General features: G+C 41.4%; 1 long non-coding RNA gene across 1 annotated transcript in view; it reads left to right on the top strand.

Annotated features, from left to right (window-relative positions):
* The window catches only part of LOC119467130, an 18,655-nt gene extending 1,631 nt beyond the window's left edge, over window positions 1-17,024 (top strand). Inside the window, exons 2-3 of the long non-coding RNA XR_005195655.1 lie at window positions 9,100-9,234; window positions 14,970-17,024. This is a non-coding gene — a long non-coding RNA (uncharacterized LOC119467130). The remainder of the gene's footprint in view (window positions 1-9,099; window positions 9,235-14,969) is intronic.
* Window positions 17,025-27,371: the final 10,347 nt, after the last annotated feature.

The raw sequence follows: 27,371 nt of genomic DNA on the forward strand, positions 1-27,371 counted from the left end.
ACTGACCCCAGTGTGTAGTGCTCCCCTCCCTGTGTCCATGTGTTCTCATTGTTCAACACCCGCCTATGAGTGAGAACATGCGGTGTTTGATCTTCTGCTCTTAAAATTGAGAGTCTTCCCCTTCTAACCATGATGAAATAACTGGTACCAGACTGGGTTCTCCTGTCATAAACAACTATAAAACTAGACAAAATATGTGATAACTGATTTGGGACAATAGCAATTAGGTAGCACAAAACAGTGATTCCAGAGAGATGGGAAGCTCATGTGAGGAGGCTTCTCGTCATTCAGTCCTCTGCCCGGGTTGTAATGGTAGCACAATCACAGCAGAGCAGGCTGATATCTGAGCAGAGGATGGTGAGCTAGCTGAGCTGAGGAGAATGAGGTCAGAGTTTGAGTCACATCAAGTGGCTGGAATCTGCACAATGGAGCATCAGAGAAAGGGAGGTGTGTAGGGGGTTTCCTGCAAGTCTGTGGCTGAGAACCAGACTGCACGTGCATGAAGAAGATTACCTGGTGCTTACCAGAGCTAAGCTTTTGGGAGATTGAAAGCAGACAGACTAAAGCTTTCACAGTGTTGGAGGTCAGGCAGTGTGGTGGGGCTGGATGCTTGATTTTCAACCTTGTTAGAGTGAAGACTTCTCTTGAGCACATGGTTAACATCTCAGGCATCATTTGAGACACCAGAAAATTGTGCCTAAGGTACAAGAACTATCCTTGATTTGTCTCAATAGAGTCTAAATTAAAGCACCCAACAAGAACTTCAGGGTAGACAGTTTGCAGTTTGAATCCTGTGATTTCATCACAGCAAAGGAAAAAAAATAAACAGAATGAAAGGACACCTCTAAGGGAATAGGAGGAAATATTCGCAAACTATGTGTCTGATAAAAGATTAACATCCAAAATATTAGAGGAACTCAAACAACTTGACAATAAATACCAAATACCTGATCAAAAATGAGCTAAGGACCTAAATGGACATGTCTCCGAAGAAGACATACAAAGGGCCAACAGGTGTTTGAAAAGGTGCTCAGTGTCTCTAGTCATCAGGAAAATGCAAACTAAAACCACAATGAGATATCACCTGACACTTTGTTATAATGGCTATTGTCAAAAAAAACAAAGGATGACAAATGTTGATAAGGGTGTGGAGAAAAGGGAGCTTTTGTACACTGTTGGTGTGAATGTAAATGGTACAACTATTATGGGAAACAGTGCAGAGTTTCCTCAAAAAGCTAAAAATAACTAGAAACTAAAATAGACCTGTCCCATGACCCAGCTATCTCACTTCTGGGTATAGATCCAAAGGAAATGAAATCAGTATCTTGAAGAGATATTTGCACCCCTATGTAGCATTATTCACAATAGCCAAGATATGAAATCAGCCTAAGTGTATGTACATTGACACATGAATGAATAACAAATATGTGGCCAGGCGAGGTAGCTCACGCCTGTAATCCCAGCAGTTTGGGAGGCTGAGGTGGGTGGATCACTTGAGACCAGCCTGGGCCACATGTTGGAACCCCGTTTCTACTAAATATGCACAAAAATTAGCCAGGTGTGGTGGTTCATTCGTGTAATCACAGATAATTTGGAAGCTGAGGCATGAGAATCGTTCAAAACCAGGAAGCAGTGGTTGCAGTGAGTGGAGATCGTGCCACTGCACTCTAGCCTGGGCAACAGAGCAAGCTTCTGTCTCAAATAAAAAAAAAGAAGAAGAAAGAAAGAAAATGTGATACACGTACGCACGGGCACACACACACACACACACACACACACAAACGCACACGCACGCACACACACACACGAGGAAATTCTGTCATTTGTGACAACGTGGATGAACCTGGAGGACATTATGTTAAATTATATAAGCCAGGTAGAGACAGACAGGCGAAAAAGAGACAGTATTTAGGTTCCACATACATCTCACTTGTATGTGGAACCTAAAACAGTTGAGCTCATAGAAACAGAAAGTAAAATAGTGACTGTCAGGGGCTGGGGCTAAATAAGTTAGGGAGAGCTAAGGTACAGCATGGTGACAATTGCAAATTAATCTGTATCATATACTTGAAATCTGCTAAGAGAATTAATCTTAGGTGTTTTCACCACAGGGGAAAAATTTAACTATGCGAGATGAAGGATATATTAATTAGTTTGATTGTGGCAATCATTTCACTATAAATACGTGTCTCAAAATATCACATTCTAGACCTTAAATGTATGTCATTTTTATTTGTAACATATCCCACAGTAAAGCTGGAGAAACATAAAATAATTGAATTTATTATTTAAAAAAATCTTCCCATACGAGAAATGTTGTGATGAGTTCACGTTGTGATGAGTTCACCAATACATGCTATCACAGATTTACAAAAGCAGTGACATCAATATTACACAGACTTTTTCCAAAAATGTAGGAGAGACTGCTTCCTAATATATGTTATTAGTCCAGCATAACCCTGATATCAAAAGTTGCCAATGCCATTAGAAGAAAAGGAAATGACAGATCAATATCTCTTGTGAACACATAAACCAAAATTCTCAACAAAATATAAGCAGATGAATCCAGCACTATATGAAAACTGCATCTTAGTATTGCAAAGACGTTTCAACATGGAAAAATTAATCAAAGCAATTTCACACATTATAGAATAAAGTAGAAAAATCATATAATAATCTCAGTAGATGCAGCAAAAGAGTTTGATGAAATCCAAAACTCATTCATGATGAAAAAAACTCAGCAAATTGCAAAGAGAAGGAAACTTTCTCAACCTGATCATGGGCATCTATTAAAATCATACAGCAACCAGCATTGTTAATGGTTAAAGCCTGAATGCTTTCCCCCAAGACTGCAAATAGACAAAGATGATCAGTCTCATTACTTCCCTTAAATACTGTACTAGATGTCCTAGCCAATGCCATAAGGCAAAATAAATAAACAAATGAATTTTTAAAATGACAGAAATATTTTAAAAAGGAGGAAATAAAAATGTATTAACAAGTGTTGTGATTATCTGTATAGAAAATCTTAAGGATTTTATAAAAAACTACTAGATCTAAAAATGAATTTAGCAAGGTCACAGCATACAAGATGAATATATGAAGTTAATTATTATGAACAACAAATAATTTAGAAAATAAAATTTAAAAATGAGTTGGGAGTAAATTTGTTGAAAGCGGTGCAAGATTTCTACATGGAAAGCTATAAAACATTTCTGAAAGAAATTAAGGAAGATCTCAATTAACTGAAAGTTATGTCCTGTTAGTGGATGGGAAGACAAGATGGTGTTAAGATGTTCTTTGTTCCAAATTGATATGTAGATTTAATGACATTCCAAACAAAATGTCAGTAGGCTTTTTTTTTGGGGGTGGGGGTGGGGTAGGAATTAACAAAGTTAACCTAACCCGATCTAAAAATGCAAAAGACCTAACATAGCTGAAACAAGATTTAAAAAGAGCAAAATCGGAGGACTCACGCTTCCTGATTTCTGTGGTGCTACAAAAACTAGGTATCTGTGTAGAAAAGAAATGAATTCAATCCTTCACTCACATTGCTTTCAAGAATTAGTTTGAAATGAATCATAGATTTGAGAATAATGCCTTCCACTATAAAACTTTTAGGAGATAGCACAAGAGAAAAACTTTGCAATTTAGGGGTAGACAGATATTTCTAGGGACACCGAAAGCACTAACTAAAGAAGAATAATGACCAATTGCACGTCATCAAATTAAAATTGTTTTCCCTGCTGAAGATATTGACAAGAAAAAGAAATAACAAACCACTGACTGGAAGAGAGTATTTGCCATGCTCGTATCTGGCAAAGACTTGTATCCAGAGTATACAAAGTTCTCTTACCACTCAATGATAGAAGGCAAACAACTAATAAATAAGAGAAGTTCTGAATAGGCATTTCACAAAGGAAGACACACAATTGGCCAGTGAGCAAATGAAATGATGCTCAATGCCATTAGCTATTAGGAAAATGCAGATTAAAATGGGACACCATTTTATATCTAAATGACTAAAATTATGACTAAAACGACTAAAAGACTAAAATTAAACAGACCAAGCATTGGTAAGGATGTTGAGCAACTGGAACTTTCATATATTACTGGTGAGGGGAGAGAGTGTAAAATGGCAAAATCACTTTTGAAAACTGTCTGGCAGCTTTATGGAAAGTTAAGCATACACTCACCAAGTGACTCAGCAACTCCGTTCCTCTGTTTTTACCCAAGAGAAACGAAAACATATGTCCATAAAGAGACTGGTCCAGGAATGTTCCTAGCAGCTTTATTCATAATAGTTTTTATGTCTGGAAGGAACTCAAATGACCACCAACTGGAAATGAATCAACAACTATAATACATTTAGATCACGGAATACTACTCAGCCATAAAAAGGAACAAACACTGGGTAATGCATGGATGAATCTCACAGGCATGCTAAGCGACAGAGACAACCCAGGAAACAAATGCATTTTGTATGATTCAATTCATATTAAGTTCCAATTATATGAAAACAGAAAAAAAAAATATGTGTAGAGACAGAAACAAGACCAGCAGTAACTGGAACAGAGGGTGGGATGGAGGATATTGACTTGAAGAGGCAAGAGGAAGTTTTCTGGAAAGACGGAAACATTCTATACCTTGATCAGGGTGATGGTTGCACGAGTGTGTACTTTGGTCAAATGCCATTGACCTGTACATTTAAAGTGTGTGTATTTTGCTGTTTTAAACTAAACCGACACAACGTTGATTTTTAAAATAAGGCATTTAAAATCAACATTTGAATTTCAGGATCGCCTTGAAAAGCCACACGTGGGAATGCTGGGCAAGTAATCCTACCCAGCCACAGCCAGGTGGAGCTGAGCTACAGCCGCCCTGTTCAGACTGGACCAGCCTCTCACCAGGCTCTCCACACCCTCCCTTTTCATTCATTTATACTACCTGTCAGATCACTGCTTGTTGGCCTCTGCTCTTTAAAAAGTGTTCATTTATTCATTGATTTTTTTTTCAACTGGCAATCACTCATCAAACACATCCTCAATTCTCTGGACTGGCGATTTCTTCTACGTGAGAGCAATCAATCCCCTCTTCATTTGAGCAATTGGGATGGAGAGAACCCACAACATCCTTGGAGAATGCCGTGGCATCTTACAGACACTCCCCAAGTTTTAGCTGGCTCTAGCCCAGTGGCAGGAGGCAACCTGCTTTGGCTCTCTTGGAATAAGGGAGAGACGCCAAGAAGGAGATGGCATTTCCCTTTATTCTGATCATCCCTGGCTCGTAAACCTTTTCCCCAAGACCAGCTCTAGGGCAGAGGATCCTGTGACTGAGGGAGCATTACAGAGACCCAATCAGGGCATGTAAGGTCCAGAATTAAAGAAAAGTGGGATTTTGTAAAATGGATCATGATTGTATGGCTTTGGCGATATAAATCAGTCAGTTGTAGCTAAAGTGTGAAGTGAATGCCCTTAAATCAAAGCATTTTCCTTAGGAATTCCTGGGCACAACTTATGAGGCCGCTATAGGGTGTGTGAGCTCCTGCTGGAGCTATGTAAATCCATTTCCTCCCCTATAAAGCAGCTGAATGTTTTAACTAAATCTAATTCTTAAAATAATGATTTCTGAATCAAAACTTTGCTGGGAAGATTTACAGGCAAGTTTTATAAATCAGAGGCAAGATATATAACTCAGATAGTGAGAAGTGCAGATTTATAAATCCAACTTGTAAATCAGGAGAAAAAACATCATGTTTTACACTAAATAATATTTTTACAAATGGCACCTCATACATCATGCAATTGCTACAAATCTTTCACAGTGGAGTCAGGCTACATAATACGAGCCTGAATCACAAAGGAAATTGAGGCCTGGGTGGTGAAGTCAGGATCAGGGCATGTGGTTCTGGAAAAATGCTCCTGTAAGCATCTAATCAATGTCGATCAGCCAGGGGCTCTGACATTAGACTCAGATATGTTCATAATTCCCCTTGGCCTCCTGCGAGCTGAAAGTGTGGGAGAATCACGTCACCATCCCACCATCTGGGTCTCAGTTTACTTTCTCTATGACTCCCAGGCAATAGTCTCTTTGTCAATGGATTGTTGTGAGCTTTAAATGAGATAATATCTGTATAGTCCTTAGCTCAGGGTCTGGGAAATACCAAGTGCTTAATAAATGTCAGTTTTCTATTAACATATTAATGATAATATATTAATCGTATGCATTATTATTGTGATCATCCTCATTATTATTTTTAGTCCATATCACTTTTCCATTGCATGATTCATAAAAGAAACAGTGACGAGGTCAGGCTCAGTGGCTCATGTCTGTAATACCAGCACTTTGGGAGGCCGAGGCAGGCGGATCACGAGGTCAAGAGATTGAGACCATGCTGTCCAACATGGCGAAACCCCATCTCTACTAAAAATACAAAAATTAGCTGGGCGTGGTGGCGTGTGCCTGTAGTCCCCGCTACTCTGGAGGCTGAAACAGGAGAATTGCTTGAGCCTGGGAGGTGGAGGTTGCAGTGAGCCAAGATTGTGCCACTGCACTCCAGCCTGGCGCCTGGAGATAGAGTGAGGCTCTGTCTCAGAAAAAAAAAAAAAAAAAAAAAAGAAACAGTGATAGGAAGAAGTGATGGGGCTGCTGGCTTCCAGGACAGTCAGTGGCCCTGAGAGGTGGGTGATCCTCTCCTAGCTCAGCTGCATTTACGTCTGACCACTTTCCTTAGCAATTCCCCAGTTTTTGTAAGAATTTCCCCAAAAAATCTTCCTGAAGACCATTTTTTGAGAGCTGACTTCTTTGCAGAATTTAAACAAAAGTTAATGTTTTTAAGAATCTTTTTACAAAAAGTAACGCATTTTTATTCCAGAACATTTGAGGAATGATGAAAATCACCAATACTTTTGCCACCCAGAGATAATCACTGATAACTTTTTGGTTATCCTCTTAAAGTCTCTTTCCATGCATATATTTACATACATACATTTTTTAAAAACAAAAAAAATGGGACCACATTGTACAGATGGGTTTGCAACTGTTTTCCCCATTTAACTATATATTGTGAACCTTTTCCAAAGTCACTAAATAATTCTCAGTGTGATTTTTTTTATGACCTTGGATTATAATGCACCATAATTTATTTAAGCAACTCTGTATTTTCAGATGTTTATTTTGTTTTTTTTTTTCTTTTATAAACAACCTTCCAGGGAACATTTTTAAATAAATTTCTTCAGTTATTTATGATTATTTTCTGAGGATAAATTCCTAGAAGAGGAATTGCTGTGTAAATGAACTATGCATATTTTTAAGAAGTTTGCCAAGTTACCCTGTAGCAGGGTTGTGTCGCTTTAGGTTCATCCTAGCAGCCTGTGTGTGCCCATTTTCCCAGACTCTATGTAACCTTTTCTTTTTTAGAAAATGTCAGTGTGATAGCTGAAAAGTTATGTTTCACTATTGTTTCAGTTTGCACATCTTTGACAGCTTGCAAATTTAAACACTTTTCATATTTTTGCTGTTAGTACTTCCTTTGTGAATTTTCTAATCATGTCTGTTGTCCACATTGACATTTCAGAGACTTAAGAATATAAACCGTTTGTTACATACATTGCACGTTTCTTTTTCCAGTTTCCTGTTTGCTCTTAGACGTAGCCATGGCAGAATATTTGAATTTACATATGATCAATTTCATCAATATTTTACTTTATGGTAATACACTACTTAAAAGATTTTCCCATTACAAGATCAGATAAACATGCACCTATGTTTCCTTCTAATTCATTTGTATATGTATTTTTAAATTTATAATCCACTTGAAATTTATTTTAGGATGTGGTGTGAAGCAGTGATGAATCAATTTATCTTTAGTGTTTCACAGTTGTCCCCGCATCATTTCCCCCAGAGACTTGAAAAAGCTCTCCTATTACAGAATAGATTCTTAATGTTCTTTCCACCTGCCCATGCTTGGTCCAATAACACTCTATTTTAATTGTCGTAGTTTTAGAATCTCTCTTAATGTCTGTACAAATGTTTCTAATCTTTCTGTTTCATCAAACTTGGATTATTTTATTCATTTATTCTTCCAGACAACATTTAGAATCATTTTGTCAAGTTTCAAAGAAAATGTTATTAAAATTTGGATTGGAATTGTAATAGACTTGCACATAAATTGGGGCAATGGCCCCCTTACAATGTTTAGTCTTCTCTTTCAGGAACATGCACGTACCCCTCTGATTTTACCCTTCGCGTATCTCCTTCTGTAAAACTCGTTTCTAAAACTACTGGGTCAGGACCGCAGCCCAGTCAGGTGGGACTAATATTACTGGACTCAGTCAAATTTGGAATGCACAGGTCTGTTTTGAGGAAGGAGGAGATGGAGAGAGGTTAGGATCTAAGATTAAATGGCGACATAGTGCATGCCTCTCCTTTGAGAACACTCACTTCCAGGAAGGTTCTGGAGGAAACTTCAAATACCAGGGGCTACAAATGACCCTGCAGTCACTGACCCATGTACAGTGCTTCTGTGCAGGCTCTGCTTAGCATCCTGACAGCATCGGTAGAGATTTTAATTTAAAATCTGAGCACCACTCTCCAATCTGCCCATGGGAAGGTGCTAGTAAACTTCAGCGTTCAAATATCCCAGCTCAAGGAAAAAAGTTTGACCCTAAGCTTCTGACTGAAACAAAATAAAGCAAATAATGATAGAAAAATAAGACATATGTTTTTTTTTTATGGTCTCACTTGCTCACCCAAGCTGGAGTGTAGTGGTATGATCTCAACTCACGGCAACGTCCACCTCCGGGGCTCATGTGATCCTCCCTCCTTGGCCTCTGGAGTAGCTGGGAGCGCAGGCACTCACCACCATGCCTGGCTAAATTTTGTAATTTTTGTAAAGATAGGGTTTCACCATGTTGCCCAGGCTGGTCTTGAACTCCTGGGCGCAAGCAATCTGACCACCTTGGCCTCCCAAGGTGGTTACCGGCATGAGCCACCACACCCAGCTTCAAATAGAACATTTATTGGTGAATTCAAGAATTTCAAGAGCTTCAATAATGCCTACTTACTTACGTGGCAATGCTCCCTCTACTCTCCTTCCAGCTCCCCACTGAAGCATGGTCTTGTGCACCATGAGCAGATCTGAAGTTTAAGAAGATGACTCTAGATTTTCCATGGAGAATATTGGGAGTGAGAGTGGCTATGGGAAGACCCACGGGAGGCTGTTGAGTTGCCCAGGTGAGATGATGGTTTTATAGACTTGTTGGGGGACACCGTGCTGACGGAGGGAAGGAACCAGAATTTACACATTTCTTAGTGATAAAAAAAAACAAAAAACAATAAGATTTGATGATGGCACTAGAGAAGTGAAGATGTCCAAGGTGATTCCAAGGTTTTTGGCAAAAGAAACTGGATGGTTGCTGAGATTTGAAGGGTGGAGGAGGAATAGATTTGGGGACAGCAGCGATAGGACTTCCTGGAGATGAATTTAGGCATGACCGTGTAGATCCTGGCTGTCTTGTCGTTAAGTGAGAGAAACCTACCTCTAACTCTACTGACTGAAAATGAAGAGTTTTGGGGTACACAGTAGAAAGCCCATGGGTGGAACAGGCTTCCAGCCCGGGTGTTTAACAATGGCATTGGGAATCTCTCTCTTCTTCCCTCCCATCCTCTCTTTTCCCCCCCTTCTGTTCCTGTAAGCTGTGCTTTCTCTGTGCTGCCTTCATCCTCTAGCAGACTCTCTCTAAATTTGGTGGCAGAACTGGCCCAGTCTCCTCAGGCTTCTATTCCATTCTACCAGCATAGCAATCCCACTGAGAAAACAGGGTTTCTTTTTTTTTTCCCTCTCCTCAAATTGTGTCAGCAAAATATGTTGGGTGTGAATGGTCTTGACCTACTTTTGACTCAGTATCTCTCTTTATACCAATATGATTCTGGGTAGATCAGTTATTATGACCAGACCACATTGAAAAGGTATCTGGGCTGGGCACGGTGGCTCATGCCTATAATCCCAGAACTTTGGGAGGCCGAGATGGGCAGGTCGCTTGCGGTCAGGAGTTTGAGACCAACCTGGGCAACATAGTGAAACCCCATATCTACTAAAAATACAAAAAGTTATCCAGGCGTGGTGGGAAATGCTTGTAGTCCCAGCTACTTGAGATGCTGAGGCAGGAGAATGACTTGAACCTGGAAGGCCAAGGGTTCAGTGAGCTGAGGTGGCATCACTGCACTCCAGCCTGGGTGACAAAGAGAAATTTTATCTGAAAAAAAAAGAAGAAAGAAAAGAAAAAGAACAAAAAGAAAAGGTATCTGCAAGGGATAGTTCTTTAAAAGCAAAAAATGAAATAGAAATAAGGAAGTAAATAGATTAGGCAGACAAATCACAGATGCCTATATCTGCTAATATATGTGACCTTAAAATGTATTGTCTAAGATGCTTTTGAGTCTGAAAGGGATGCTGTGACTACCTATGCCAGGGCACCACATGTAAATAGAGACTTCCCAGAGCAGAAGAAGACATATGGACCACTTACCCACAGGGTGTTCGAGTGGAGATGTTGACTAGTGGCTGATGTTCAGACGGAGGGTGAGAATGGAATACAGGATTTAGAGCTGTTAGCAGGGAAGTCCTGATGGAATGGTCTATTAGACCATTTTCATGCTGCTGATAAAGACATACCCAAGACTGGGTAATTTATAAACAAAAAGAGGTTTAATGGATTCACAGTTCCACGTGGCTGGGGAAGCCTCACAAACATGGTGGAAGGCAAAAGGCACACCTTGCATGGTGGCAGGCAAAGACAGAATGAGAACCAAGCAAAAGAGGAAACCCCTTATGAAACAATCAGATCTTATGAGACTTATTCACTACCCCAAGAGCAGGATGGGGGAAACCGGCCCCCTGATTCAGTTATCTCCCACTGGGTCCCTCCCGCAACACCTGGGAATTATGGGAGCTACACAATTCAAGATGAGATTTGGGTAGAGACACGGCCAAAGCTCATCACACGGTATGGAAAGAAGTGGAATTGAAGGAGTTGGAAGAGTGAGTGGAAGATTGAAAGGAGGTGAGGAATTGGGGACAGTCTATGGACATGCCGCTTTACACCAGATTGGGAAGAGTGAGGAGACAATGGCAGGAGGAAAATGAGTGAGAGCAAAGAAATGAATTTTACGAATGGGAGACTAGTGGGAATTGTAAGCAAAGGAACAGATGTCTGTTGATGGAAGGCCTGAAAAGGCAGGAGGGGAAAGGCCCCTTAGGAAGGAGAAGGGAGAACTTCACCTTTGTAGCCAGAGGAAGCTGGGGGAGGACGGGCAGGTGCAGATGGGCCGGTAGATTCTGTCATGTAAGAAAAAGATGTTCCTGCTCCTATATGATGGCTTCTCATTTTTCCATAAAGTCCAAGCCAAGGATGTCTGCCAAGATTGGGGTCTGAGGCCATAAGATGGTTTAAACAGGTTGCTGTGGCAAAAGGGTTGGTGAATGAAATACACCAAGACTGTTAGCGTGGCAGGCGGACATGTCTGTGGCAGTGCCAGCTAGAGAACAGCCGTGTCTCTGGCAAGGCTGGCGGATACATATTCAGCTCATCTCCCTAGTCTTGTTTGCACACCAGCCCTTTCCTTCCCCAGGACTTCAGAGATTGTCATGTCTCCACTGTCTGAGGCTGACTCTGGGGCCAGGCTCCCTAAAAGGCAATTTAGAATGCTCAAATGGTCATGCTCTACAGGTACCCGAAGTAAGACGGCCTCACTTCTAAATGAATGGCAGCATTTGGATGAAGGACAAATATTTTTAACGCCCCCTTTTCCATTTTAGGAGGTTGCTGAAGTCAGGGTGTAGTGGAATTTGCTGTAATTCACAGGTGTGGCCTCCTCTTCTGCAGAGGTCTCCAGCCAGCCCACTGCAGTTTTCAGAAGCTGCTCCTGGGTGCTGCAGTGAAGCAGGGTCCCTGGGGCTTTTAGGCTGTATGTAAAAGCCTAAAAAAAAAGCCTTTGTGTGTTCATCCTGGCTGGTAATTTGCCATTTAAGAAATTTACATTAGACTTTATCACCTCCAGTCCTTGAGCACAATAACTTTTCTTGATAGGAAGCTGGTGAATCAAATAAAGTTTTTAAATGAAAATATTATGAAAGAAAATTTTGGTGGATTCCCCTTCTTTTGTTGTTTTTAATTTTTTCTAGCATCAAGATAAAAGGATTTCTCTTTGGTACACAAACTACTCACTGGGCCTGCTGAATAGCAATGATATGATTTAATATCTGGAGTGTTCTCCAGCCCTAAGTCCAGAGAGTTAGAATTGGAGGTAGCATTGACCCACCACGTCTGGCTTCTGTAAGGGTCCGTCGCATCCGCAGAGACCTGCATGACTAATACATAAGAGATTATGTCCTGGGAGACAGGGATGGAGACATCATTGGAGTGGCTGTCTTCACAGCAAACGTCACTTGAAACTTCCCTTTTCCCCCTTCAGAATACCAACGTGATTATGCATTGAGCTGTTGCTATTTACAGATATCATAGCACAGAGAGCATTACACAGCCAATGACACAGAATTACAACCATCTAGACATATGGTTTGCATAAACAAAGCACAAAGCACAAATTAACCATGGTTGACTATAACTCCCGCTCTCTACTCCCCAGGGAGGGACTTGAGTGAAACTCCCAGTTGGAGAAAGCAATACATATCAGAAAGTAGAGTGCATACAGCATGGTTTAGACAAATGCTAAACCTTATTTAATGCTTTTCACGGTGCCAGAACACAATGGCACCAACCTGTCTAGCAAAAGTTTTATCTCTGTGCCAGTTTCCTGTAAATAGTAACCGTACTCCTACCGGATTCCATGCCTGTCTGTTCCAAGGCCAAAGAATGCCTTTCATTTTTCATCACCTTGCTTCTGCTTCCTGTGTCCAAAGGCCTGCTTGCCGCATGCATCTGGATGTTAGAGCTGGATGGAGGTGGACACAAGTAGCCTCCTCTGAATAAACACCCTTAAACTTCCACCGTGGTCCTTCCCCTCACTGAGTGACCCATGCTAGTCTATAGGGAAGAACCCCATCACCCCCACCCCCGCTCCAGCTAGGACAGTCAAAGCCTGAGCTCATCCAACCCCATGGGTGCCATTAGGAGTGGGCGGATTCTATTTGCTGGCAGTCAGCATTCCCCCGACTTCCCATATTTTATTTTCCATGAGAAATTCTTCCAGGACAGGAAACTTTCTGTGTGAGGTCCTTGGCCCCATCATTGACACACGAACCTTATAAACTTTGTTTGACAATAAAGAATATAATATTTGCTTTTCATAATACATGTGCATCGCTTTCCAAAGGAGAGAGCAAAATAAATAAAAAACTGGAGTGAAAGGCTTCTACTTGGCTTGAACACTTGCACTGGAGTTTTTCAAAAGGAAAAAAAAAAATCCACAGAACAGTTAGCTAAATATATACCTACTTTTTTTTTTTCTTGTCTTTGGTGACTTTTCAGAGGTACAGTATGTATTTAGTTATTGCTTTCTCTCTCTCTCTCCCCTTCCCCCCCCACACAAACACACATGCACACACACATTAAATAAGAACTAAAATTAGATTCCATCATTCATGGGCTTACCTGGGAGAAGGTATGTATATGCGTCTTCACAAATACAGAGGGCTCTCCAGTGTCAGAAAAGTCTTAAAGACTTAATATTTTATGGCTTGATAAACCTTTGATTCTTATTGTTTTATTAGCTGACCCTAATATTTTAAGTGTACACAAAAACAAATTCTACTCCACGAGATGAGCAGAGGAAAAATATACAGGCTCAGATGTCCAAGAGAAGCAAGGCTTCCATCAGTGTGACATGGACATTGAATCTGTAATGCCCTCTCAACAGAAATCCCCGCCACCGACCTCCTGAGCAGCATGGTCATCTTGAGTCAGGTGACTTGTGTGAGATCTACTCAAGTGGCCTTGATGGCTTTCTTCTTGTGGAGGTTGGGCAGGCAGCGGGAGACTCCCTGACCCCACATGGGTATTATTGACATGTCTCCTTGCTGTCATTTTCACATCTCATTTCTAACCCTCTGAAGTGAATAGGGAAGACTACTGAATCACTCTCTGTCATGTTTATATGGTCAAATGGAAATGGAGAAGGACAGGAGACGAGATTCCCAGGGCAAAGCTAATGGACTTACCAAGCCCACTTACCTGGATTTAATAATTCAAATTAACTCCATTCAATTCAGCCAGTATTTTCTGAGTACCTCCTATGAAGGAAGTCCCTGTGTTAAGCCTCATAGAAGATACAGAAAAGGACCTGAAACTCTAGTCCAGAAGGGGAGATACTTAAGAGTAAAATACTCCTGAGAGCATGGCAGCTGAAGAGGGACAGGAGGTCCTAAAGGAAGGAGGAATCAATTCTGATTAGCACCAGGGAACAGGAAGATGGATGGGAACCTTGACTTTACTCCAAAGACTTTGAAAGTTTTTCCAAGTCTAGGAAGGTTATGAAGTGTGTACCAAGTCTCAGTCCTACTCATCTCTTTTCATCTCAAGAGTCAAGTGAAAATATCTTCAAGCATATTGAAAATAACATCTGGTCATATGCGTTTGACTGAACCCATTCCCATTGTGGACTCCAATATATACTGGATGTGTTTCATTTTGCTTCTATGTAAAACAGATTCTACTAGCCCATAAAGAGGGATTTTACATTTAGTCTTCTGTGACGTTCATTAGTAACATGTTCCATATGCACTTACAGATGTACATTCTATAAATTGGAATTCTTACAGTCTAGCTATAGATGAAGAAAATTCATGGGAAATCTCTATGAGGCTCAAAGAATGGATGGGAAGGGTACAGACCCAGTCTATTATAGACTGCAACCAAGGTGTAGCTGGGGTCCAGGCAGACTCAACCACGTGCACTGTCAGGGGAGCATAAGCTCCAACCACTTTCTGACCTCATGTTGCTGTATTCCAGATTCAAACTCCTGGGGTGAAGGGAGGCTGATTGCAGAAGTCCCGTTCTTGACATCCTGGCTTGCAGTCTTACAAGACTCAAGACAGAGGGTGAGGTACACCTTTCACCTTTCAGAAGGACATTAGGATGCCATTACTGAAAGTAAGGTGAAGGGGTTCTGAGTCACCAAGCCACTAGGAAGTCCACCATAGTTAGTGGGCCAGATACCATGTTAATGCTAAGATAATAAAGTCATGCCCACTGAAGCCCAGTGACAGGCCACCATTTAGTGTTAAGGAGTAGACATGTAAATAACTTACCACCAAACATGGAAGAAGAGAAAGCATTATGGGAGAGGGCAGGTGAAGAAGGAGCTCCAAGGGAGATTGGAGGAGAGACAGCGGTTTCTGTGCAACGTGCCCAGCTAAGCTTAGGATGATGTTGTGGTGATGTTGTAGAAGGAACGTGAAGTGTATCTGACAACCCTGGACACATGGCTTAGGCCAGGGGTGGATTTAGGTCAGCCACCAGTTTGACATAAGGAGAACTCCACATCCGTGTTGAAGTTATAATATCTGTTTTTTGTTGATTTTGATTTGAAGACACTCCACTACCCATTCCTTCACACTCCTGTATCTCAGAAAAGTGTTTTTCAAAGTATGTATATAATTGCACTCATACACATGAACATATCTGTTGGAAACCCTGGCCTAAATTGACTTTCTATCCACCACCAAAAGAACTTAGCATCCTCTTCTTGAGTTTTCATTGCATCTTACCCTCTAACGCTGTACCTGCTATGTTAAAATTATCTTTTGCAGATAATGTCTTGTCCATCTTGGCATCCCCTGTGCCTGGCATAGTACATGATACCAAGTAGGTATGTGACAGATGTTGAGTGAATATACACAGTTGAGCATACGCATCTCTAATCTTAGCCTTGTTACTGCTGGTGATAAACATTTGCAATTAGGCATTTTAACTAGTTTAGCATCTATGCTGTTCTTATGTAACTACTTTTGGTGGATTTGCCTGTTGCTTTCTGTTGTTGCCTCAAAAACGAAGTGGTGCACATTTCAGCCTTCATTGAAATTTCAGTCCTGGAATCATAAACGTAGCTCTGTGCTCACCAAAATCTGTTCCTTTATCTTTCTGGGCACACAGCTAGACTACATTTCCCAGCCTCCTTTGCGGTGAGGTGTGGCCAAGTGACTGGGTGTTAGCCAGTGGAAAGGAAAAGGAAGTGAAGTGCCCCACTTCTCTGACTGGTCCTTTAAAAGTCTACCCTTAGATCATTTTTCCTTACCTGCAGGCTCAATAGAGAGGGTGCCAAGGCTCTAGCTACTAATAGCCACTAATCCTGTGTGGCTATTTAAATTTGAATGAATTTAAATCAAATAAAAATGGGAGACAAAGAAATATCGCAGTCCCATGTCCTTATGATTTCTTCCCTTTACCAACACAATGAAATAAAAATAAAACGTGAAATTGAAGTTAGATGAGACCCAAAATACATACAGAGACAAGAGGGAGTGAGAGACCTCAGCTTCCTGTCTGACTTACAACCTGTCGTCCTTCACTTATTCATCTGTTTATCTTTCTCCTGCAAGTCTCCCATACCATCATGGGGCAACTTTTGGATGACAGATAACTGGGCTTCAATCTTGCCTTTGGCATTTCCTTGCTATGCGATTATTGTGTTTTTATTTAATGTTTCCAGGCTCCAGTTCCTTCCTCCTAAAGTTGCAGCCGATGCTTCTCACTTCAGCAATCAGTTTGACAAAAATAACATATACCAGTGGAATGGTTATGGTTTCTTTTAAATCTGTTTCTCCATGTTTATTACATACAGATATCCAGTTGTTCTACCACTGTTTGTTGAAAGCGATTTTCTCCCACCATTCATGGCAAGGTAACTTCTGCTCTGTTGAGCCATTGGCAAGGTAAATGGATATTGGGAGAAATAGTCTTCAACTGATCTTTTTCCAAGAGATCAATTGAAGACTATTGATCAAATTGATCAAATAATCTATTTTATCAACTAATCTTTCCCAAGATCAATTGAATATATATATTTAGAATGTAACCAAATTCCATATATATATACATATATATATTTATATATAATTACATGCATATACACATTCCAGATATATTCAGTATATATTTTAAATGTACATTATATATATGCACACACATGTTTATACACACACATATATATATTTTCACTCTGGACTCTCTATTCTCTTTCATTGAGCCAGTAGACTATTCATATGCTAATAGAACTGTCTTAATTACTTTCCCTAATTTAAATGCTATAAAATAAGTCCTGAAATGAGATAATAAAAGTTCTTCAATGTTTTTTTTCTTTAAAAAATTAAATAAAATTAAAAATTTTGTTCTACCATTGCACAAGCCACATTTCAAGTGCTCCATAGCCATATGTCTTTAGTGGCTACTGTATTGGACAAGGAAGCATAGAACATTTCCATCACCATAGAATGTTCTACTGGTGGGACTGCTGTAGAAGAGGGTAAAATCATAAGAGGGAGAGAAGCTAAGTCCCTGAACAGTGCTTGAAGCAAATTTCTCACCACTGTCATTACCACTGATTGGATTTGATAAGAAAAATAAACTTGTGCTGTGTTGAGCCCTTTGGATTTAGGGGTTTATTTATTCACAGTAGCTACTGATTCATTCTCTGATACAGAGGTCATAGGTTAAGATACGGAATCATTTTGTTCATCTGTGTTTCCATAGGCAGTGAAAAACACGCTCCACTTGGAGGAGTGTCTTGTCTGAGAGCAGAGAACTAATGCATTTCTGAGGTCCAATCCAGAAACACTGATTTTATAAGTATAGTGAAAGCATAAAGCCCTTACTGTCAGCTTTGAAGAACTTTCAAAGCCTTTAGAGACTGAAGATAGCACATCTTACTCTGTGATGCAGCCTTGCTAATGCAGTGGTACAAACATCCATCTGCAGAATCTCCTTCTGCAAGTAAGAACCTCCTGACATTTGCAGTATGGCAAAGACTGTAAAATTCATAGAAAAATTAGCAATGTTGCCGGATTACAATCCCACTACCTCAGACCATGGTGGCTGAAATTCCCAATGGGCCATGACACCTTATTATTTTCATAATGTAAAGCATTATTATTATATGCTTTATATATAATAGAATTATTATTATATTACATTATTTTCATAATGTAAAGCAAATTATAAAGGGTTAAGTTAGAATCATATAGCATGTAGCCTTTTCACACTGGCTTCCCCCACCCCAATTAGTAATATACATTTAAGTTTTCTCCAGGCCTTTTTATGGCTGATGGCTCATTTCTTTTCAGCTCTGAACAATATTCCATGGTCTGCATAAGTCAGTTTATTTTTCCATTGAACTACTGAAGGATGACTTGGTTGCCTTCAAGTTTTGACAATTATTAATAAACCTATTATACATATCCATGTGTGAGTTTTTATGTAGACATAAGTTTTCCACTCCTTTGGGTATACCTAAAGAGTGAGATTGCAGGATGGCACAATAAGAGTATATTTAGTTTTATAAGATCCCCCTCCCCCAAATTGTCTTCCAAAGTGCCTGTTCCATTTTGCATTTCTCCCCACAATGAATGGGAGTTCCTGTTACTCCACAGCCTTGCTGGCGTTTCATGTTGTCCGTGATCTCAATTTCTGCCACTCTATTAGATGAGTGGTGGCATCTCAATGTTGCTCTAAATTGTATTTCCCTAACGACATAAGATGTGACACCTTTTCATATGGGTATTTGCCATCTCTATCTACTTTGGTGAGGTATCTTCTAAGGTCTTTGGCCCATTTTTAAATCGGATTGTTTATTCTGCTATTGTTGATTTTTAAGTGTTCTTTGTACACTTTGGAGAGCAGGCCTTTATCAGGTAATATCCTTTGCAAATGTTTTTTCCCAGTCTGTGGCTTGTCTTTTCATTCTCTTGCCAGTGTCTTTCACAGAGCAGAAATTTTAAATTTTAAATAAGTCCAGCTTATCATTTCTCTCCTTCACGGGTTGTGCCTTTAGTGTTGGATCTAAAAAGTTCTCACCAAACCCCAGGTCATCTAGATTTTCTTCTACGTTATCTTCAAGGAGTTTACTGTTTTGTGTTTTACATGCTTTACGTACTGTATCATTCCACCTGTGTGACATTCTGGAAAAGGCAAAATCGTAAAGATAGTGAAAAGACCAGTGGTTTCCAGGGATGGAGGGGAGGAAGGGATGACAGGCAGAGCACAGAGGAGTTTTAGGGCAGCAACACTGCTTTGTGGGATTATATCATGGTGGATACATGTCATTATACATCCTATCTAAGCTCATAGAATGCACAACACCAAGAATGAACCCTCATGCAAACTATACACTCTGGGTGATGGTGATGTGTTAGTGTAGTTCATCAGTTGTAACAAAAGTACCAGTCTGGTGGGTGCTGTTGATAATGGGGGAGGCTGTGTTTGTGGGGTGCAGGGGGCACACGGGAAATCTCTGTACCTTCTGCTCAATTTTGCTGCAAACCTAAAACTGCTATAAAATAAAGTCTAATTTTTTTTAAAAGGTAAATTAGATTATGACCTTCCCTTTCTTAAAATCCATCCATAACATTTGCTTTGCCCTTGAAATAAATGTTTGTCCTTTGGAAGGGAGTTCTCGCCTTCTATCTATCCTCCAGCCCTCCCCATCTCCTTGACCTCATCTGCTCCATTTCCCCCTCGTTCACCCAGTGACCGTGCTCCAGCCCCACTGGATTTCTTTCTGTTCCTTTAAGGTTGCACACGAGTTCCACCTTGGGCATTTGTCCTTGTTGTTCCTCTGCCCAGAACATTCTACCATCAGCTCTCTCTGTCCCTTCACCCCAGCCATGCACATGGAGATTTTCACAGGCTGGATGTATTTTGGTCCTTCAGGTCTCCATTCAAAGGCTGCCTCCTGGGCCGGGTGCGGTGGCTTATGCCTGTAGTCCCAGCACTTTGGGAGGACAAGGCGGGAGGATCACCTGAGGTCAGGAGTTCAAGACCAGCCTGGCCAACATGGTGAAACCCCGTCTTTACTAAAAATACAAAGATTAGCTGGGCATGGTGGCACATGTCTGTAGTCCCAGCTACTCAGGAGGCTGAGGCAGGAGAATTGCTTGAGCCCAGGAGATGGAGGTTGCAGTGAGCTGAGATAGCACCACTGCACTCCAGCCTGGGTGACAGAGGAAGATGCTGTCTCCTGCGAAAGCCCTTCTGATGACCTAAGATGACTCTCGTTCCTCTTCGCTACATTGCTGTGTTTCTGTCCCCTTAGCATGACCATTAGGTCCCTCCTCTTGCGGGTAAGTGCTGTCTTCACGGCACTGGGAGCCTTGCTGCTACAGGTCCTACTTGTGCACCCCACTTGGGACACAGTGGAGACTGGGAGCCCCTGCAAAAGGCCTAAAATGAATTTCTTAAGTATTCTGGCAGACCAGATCATTTTAAATATTTAAGAATGATTTGGTGACCAGACATATACCATCATAAAGAATGTGAGTTGTTAGTAAATTGCATTGTAAGGCTTTTCTTTGAGAAATTGGTGATTTTCCTCCAAAATTATTAGAAGTTTTTTAAGCAAATTGGAAAACTCTACTATAGATACCACATAGAGAAAAAATTATAACTTTTTTCTTTTATTTTCTTTTTTGAGACTGAGTCTCACTGTGTCGCTCAGGCTGGAGTGCAGTGGCAAGACCTCAGATCACTGCAGCCTCTACCTCCTGGGTTCAAGTGATTCTCATGTCTCAACCCTCAACTTCCCGAGTAGCTGGGACTACAGACATGCACCACCACGCCTGGCTAATTTTTGTATTTTTAGTAGAGACGAGGTTTCACCATGTTGGTCAGGATGGTCTCAGGTGATCTACCTGCCTCAGCCTCCCAAAGTGCTGGAATTAACAGGTGTGAGTAATTGCATCCGGCGTATGATAACTTTTTGATGTCTTTTGTAAGGGGAATTGACATGCATGTGTATATAGTCATTTCTGTGAGACAATCTTAAGGCAATGAATTTGTGGACCCTTAAGTTAAAGGGACAGCACCTTGTGTGTGTCACATTATGTACTTAAACCTTCAAATATAATTCTTTCAGCACAAAAATATTAATTCACTCTAATTATATAATTGTTTGCATGAAAAAGGATGTTTAGATAAGGCTGGCATTCCAAATTTTAACTCAAATTCCAAATTTGAGTTAAATTTCAGTTACCAACTGCAGGTACCACTCTCTCAGATATGGAGATGGTAAATACATAAACCATGATTATTCCAACCTGCTTTCAAGATTATCCACTGAGCTGAGTCCATCGTGAATATTTTGCCCACACAGGATTGATTTATTCAAAATAGTGGCATCTTTAATTTTAGGATATATATGGAAAAGACAGAAGGCTATTAGAACCTTTTTCTATAAATATTGCTATTAAGACCGGGTGTGGTGGCTCACATCTGTAATCCCAGCACTTTAGGAGACTGAGGCGAGCAGATTGCGAGGTCAGGAGTTTGAGACCAGCCTGACCAAAAGGGTGAAACCCCATCTCTACTAAAAATACAAAAATTAGCAGAGTGTGGTGGCACACGCCTGTAATCGCAGCTACTCAGGAGGCTGAGGCAGTAGAATTGCTTGAACCCGGGAGGAGGAGGATGCAGTGATCTGAGATCTTGTCACTGCACTTCAGCCTGGGCGACAGAGGGAGACTGTCTCAAAAAAAAAAAATCCTATTAATATAAAAAGTCATTTTACTTTATGATTAAAACAACACAAATGGGACGAGCTATGTTCAGAGATTTAATTTTTAAAGCTCACCTCTTTATTTCTGATATTTGTTGTAAACACTTATACCATTGATGTTATTTAAAATTATTTTATGGGCTCTGTGGACAGATGCTTCTAACTTAATGAGTATGTTTTCATTAAATTCATTTGTATAGTTTATAATTTGTGACAGATGATTCTGACTTCCCAGTGAGTGACAGCAATTTACCTTTTTGAGTAAACTTATTTGAGTAAAGAACTTGACTTATATTAAAGAAAAATATGAGTACAGGGCAGTACCGACGTAGCATGGTGCCAGAATTCTGAATGCGGCATGCAAATGACTAATGTTTGGAAAATGCTTTGAACACCTACGCTGGAGATGCGTCGCCAGCCAACCGAATTTCTTAATTTTTGTACCAATGTTTGGTACCTGCCAACTTTATGAAAAATTTTATTTTAATCCCCTCCTGTTTTGTTACATTCTTGGCAAAGAGGGAGTGGTCTGTGGATGAGAGGATGCCTGATTCTTTAGGAAATCAAAACAGGTCTTCAGGACCCTCACACTTATTCCTGGAACGGGAAAGTGATAAGGCTTGGTCAACTCAGGTGCAATGCCTCATCCAGGTGTGAATGCAGCGTTTCCCTGAGCCAAAGAACGTCCAAGAATCAAAGACTCTGTTCTTGCTTTCTCAATCCACTCTGTAGTTTCCACTCAGCTCACTTCCCATGAAAGGGACTCAGATATAGGGCAGAGTCACTTCCTGCGTCATACCATCAGCAAAACTGGCTCTTCTAGGCTGGCTCAGGCCCTCTGGCCTCCCAGCTATGAGGTCACACCAGCTGAGAATTCAATGATCTCTCTTAACCACAGTGACTCATGCAGCCTCTGGCTATCCTGTGGCTGGGACCCAGTTCCCCCCACAGGAAAACATATTTTAAATGATTACATGAGTGACGGAGAGTGCACAGAGAGCTTTCAAAGATTTGGAACAACCAACCGGAAGCTCCAAAACTTCCCCGGGTTTCTTCAACCTCATTTGGTGTGAGAATTAGAAGGGCTGATCCCGACAGATGCTCTCTGACCACTGCCAAGACTCTCCCGTTCCTTCGAGCAGGGATGACCTGGCAGCCACACTCAGCAGAAGTTAACGATTCCAAGTACAGGAAAAAGAAGTCAGGAGTGAGAAATAAAAATAAAAAAGTAAAATAAAATATCCCCAGATTGTCTGCAATTTGAAAACTTTCCTCAAATGCTCAAAGGAAGATAATTGTCTAAACTCATGGGGCGGCTCGAGGCTCAGAAGAAAGAGGGTCTGGAGTGAGACTCATTACCAACCTGTGCTAAGTGCCAGGACACCTCTTCCGTTAATGTAATCTGCTCCTCTCCTCCATTGCATTTTTTTTTCTTTTAAATAGACTTTATTTCAGGTTTTGGTTCAGAGTAGATAGAGAGACTTCCCATATACAGCCTGTTGCTTACACATACATGCACAGCCACCCCATTACCGACATCTCCCACCAGGGAGAGACGTTTGTTACAACTGAGGAACCTGCACTGACCCGTCATCACTACCCAAAGTACATAACTTAGGTCAGGGTTCACTCTTGATGTTGTGCATTGTCTGGGTTTACACAAACTTACAAAGACATGGATCCACCATTATAGTGTCCTACAGAGTAGTTTCATTGCCCTGAAAACCTTCTCTGCTCTGCCTATTCGTCCCTCCCTCCTCACCCCTGGACATCACTGATCTTTTTACTATTTCCATAGTTTTGCCTTCTCAGAATGTCATATAGTTGAAATCGTACAGTATGTAGCCTTTCCACACTGGCTTCTTTCACTCCGTAATACGCTTTGGAGGTTCTCCCATGTCTTTTCATGGCTTGATAGCTTTTATCTTTATAGTGCTGAATAATAGTCCACTGTCTGAGTGTACCACAGTGTATGTATCCATTCGCTGACTGAAGGAGGTCTTGGGTGCTTTCAAGTATTGACACTTCCGAATAAAGCTGCTATCAGCCTCCCTGTGCCATTTTCAACTTCTTTGGGTAAACATCAAGGAGTGAAACTGCAGGATGGTAGGCTAGGAGTATGTTTAGTTTTGTAAGAGGCCACCAAACTGTCTTCCAAAGTGGCTGTTCCATTTTGCATTTCCATCCAAGGGTGTACTGAATCAGAGTTCCTGTCTACACCCTTGGAAGCACTGGCTGCTGTCAGTGTTCCTGATTTTGTCTATTTTAACAGGGGTGTAGTGGTATCCCATTGTTGTTTCCAGTTGGTTTCCCTGATGATACATAATGAGAGTCTTTTGCTTTTATTTTTATTTGTTGATTTGTTTTTGAGACATGGTTTCACTCTGTCACTTCGGCTAGAGTGCAGTGGCATGATCTTGGCTCACTGCAACCTCTGCCTCCCGAGTTCCAGTGATTCTCCAGCCTCAGTTTCCCGAATAGCTGGGATTACAGGTGCCTGCCACCATTCCTGGCTGATTTTTGTATTTTTCCAGTAGAGATGGGGTTTCTCCATGTTGGCCAGACTGGTCTCGAACTTCCGACGTCAAGTGATCTGCCTGCCTCGGCTTCCCAAAGTGCTAGGGTTACAGGTGTGAGCCACTGTGGCTGGCCGCCTTTTGCTTTTTAACAAATTACACTAACTCAATATCTGTGGTAAGGGACCGCCCTCAGTTTCATGGTTTTATCTCAAAATTTCATATCTTATAAAAAAAATGCAGAAAGAAAAGCTTGAAAGTGTTCTCAAGATTTTTTTTTTATAGGCTGAAAAGGCTCGATCTACTGAGCAAGCATGCCTCCAAGCATCTACTTGGATATTCTTCTATAACCTCAAAATACTTCAGTCCACAAGCAAATTTATTGTTTTTCACTTAAATCACCTTTCTCTTGATTCTTATGTTTCTGTCACTGGCCCTGTGTCTTCCAGTGCCCAGGGTCCTGCAGCTCCTGCTTTGTCACCCCCAGGCTGATGGGCTCATGCTGAACCCCAAATGCACTGAGTGTAGCCCCACACTCCCCTCATCACTGCTGGAATCATCCTCCCGGCTCCCAGGGTCTGGCTGGCCTGGGCTGGCTTTGCCACTGAATCTCTCTTCCCCATTTGCCTATGGCTGTCTGCTACTGCCGGTCTGGTCTGCCTCACGACACTTCATGCCACCTGCTCTTCCTTCCTCTGTGTCCTTGCTGGATCCTGGGATGCCCTTCCTCACCGCTGCCCCTGACCCAGCTCAGGCTAGTCCAGTCCTGCCTGCTCCCAGGGGTCCAGCCGCCCACAGTCACGCATCCGTCAGCTCGAGGGAAGTTGGTGTCTCCCGCTAACTCCTGACCGTGCTTCCCATTCTGTGTCAGCTATAGGCTATCTTACCTCTGTCATTAGACTAGAAGTTGCCTAAGGGCTAGAAATCTACCCCTCCCTCACCTCTGCAACCTGCTACCGTTCCCATCAATTTCATACACACAATTGCCTGTTGAGTGCATGTTGAATGCATCTGAGATCTATTTTGTAAAGAGAGGGTAAACCAGGAGCAGGAGTTGTCTGAAGAATGAATCCTTATTTTAGATGCCACTGAGTCTTTCTGTCATGGACTCTTTGGACTATGAAAACAGGAACAATTATGGTGTAAATGGACTTTGAAAATAGCAATAATTAGGTAATTAAAAATGTACTTCACTTTCATTATAGTGTCTATAAAATTCCACCATTGAAAAACAAACTATTTTAACATATTTTACTTAATATAATTCATGTAATTGTGATTTTTATGTTCCACCTAGTTATGCAATTAAGTAGTACATGGCTATTTCTTACAATTAAACATTGCTAAAATCTGCCGCCAGTTTGAAACAGAGAGTATGATATATTTAACAACTTTTTATGCTAAACAGTAGACACAGTTAAAACTGTATTCATTTAATTCCATTTTAATTAGTTGAATAATATTTTCAAAAGTGAATTTAGCCCTAACTAGAATGGCATGCTACTTAAGGTTGTTTCCTTCCAAATTATGTATCTGTAACCTGTTGAGGTTTCTCATAGAAGAAAATGGCGGTACGTGTGTGTCCCTGAGTTGAGAATTGTGCAGGTTTTTCGGCTCTTGATCAGAGCTTCCTTCTCACTGGTTAGATCCATTCTCATGAGATAGTGTACACCAGCAAAGCCTCCCCTGTTTCTTCTTGAAGAGTTACCCCCTAGATGCTCATGACATGTGTTTCAGGCATTGCTAGGCTCCCAGTAGCAGCCTGAGGTCTGATGCACAGCAGAAAGGAGATCAGAGGCTTCATTTTTCTAGCTATACCTCCTGCTTTGGGGAGAGGCATCCTGAACTCCTCAAACAAACTGCCTCTGCCAATGGCCCTTGTCACCAGCCCTGATCTCTGAGTGATGAGGAGATGAGAACCTCCATCCAGGTACATCTTCCCAGCAGTTTCCCCCTCTCCTCCACTCTGGTCTCCTTTCCTTCACCCTCCCATCTACTGAGTACTAGCTCTTAAATGAAGTGTCCTTAAAAAGCTTCCTGTCCTGTTGCCTTCTTCAAAATCAAGACCCCCTTTTTTGTTCGTACTTCCACATGGCCCACATTCCTGACCTGCCTTTCTCTCCCTCTGCTCCTAGACATGAACTCTCCTCCAAACCACTCCATGCACCTTGGCTGAGACCCTGCCGCAGAATGGGGAGAAGGGGTTGGGGTCCTTAGAAGACTTCATCTCTCAAGTCAGGATTACCCTCACTGCACCTAAGGGGCATCACTGCTCATCCCAACTGCTGACAAACACCATTCCCACTCCTTCTGCCATTGAATTAGCCCCATTAATGTCAGGGCTCAGCTCCCACCATGCCCGTCTCCCATGATGCCTTCCTAGCACTGCCTCAGACCCTCAGAACTAAATGAAATAAGGCATGGCCAAGGGCTTAACAACCAACATGACAATAATAAGATCACGAATGCTTACTGAACATCTCCTCAGTGCCCGGGTCTGGCTTAGCACATTACATTAATCATCTGATTCAGTGCTCCAATAGGCACAAGCTAGCATCCTCACTTAGGATGGGTTATGAGACTGGCCTGAAGTCCTACAACCCCTTAGTGGAAGAGCCAGAATTCAAACCCAGATGATCTGAATCCTGAGCCTGTGTCCCTAATCACTGCTCTGTCCTGTCTCCCTAGCAGGGGATCCAGCAAATGGCAGGTGTCCAATAATCATTAGTTACTGCGCTGAATTGTGTCCTTTTCATTGTTCCCTTTACTTTTGCAATCTGGGTCTCCAAAATCATTACTCAGCTTAGAATATGGGTTAATTTTCAGTTAGTATTTTTTTTTTCTGCACTTGGCTGGGCACCCATGGACAGCTGAGTCCCAGGCTTTCTACATGGAGTCATAAGGTCTCTGTCTTTGGGCTTCTGAGGCCGTTTGAAATCTGTCGGGAAATCTGTCAGCAGCCTTGGACCTGACATCTGGCAAACTGGGGGTCATTCTTGAGATCCTCAGTCATGGCCTTCTGCTCATCATACGCTTTGGACATAGGGATCCTGACTGCCCTGCTGCCTTCAGATACAGCTCCCATTCCATTTTGGTTGCCCAGACTCAGCTCCACCTGATTCTAACCCCAGC

This window comes from Cebus imitator, unplaced genomic scaffold, assembly GCF_001604975.1.
Source record: "Cebus imitator isolate Cc_AM_T3 unplaced genomic scaffold, Cebus_imitator-1.0 Scaffold261, whole genome shotgun sequence".
Taxonomy (NCBI): domain Eukaryota; kingdom Metazoa; phylum Chordata; class Mammalia; order Primates; family Cebidae; genus Cebus; species Cebus imitator.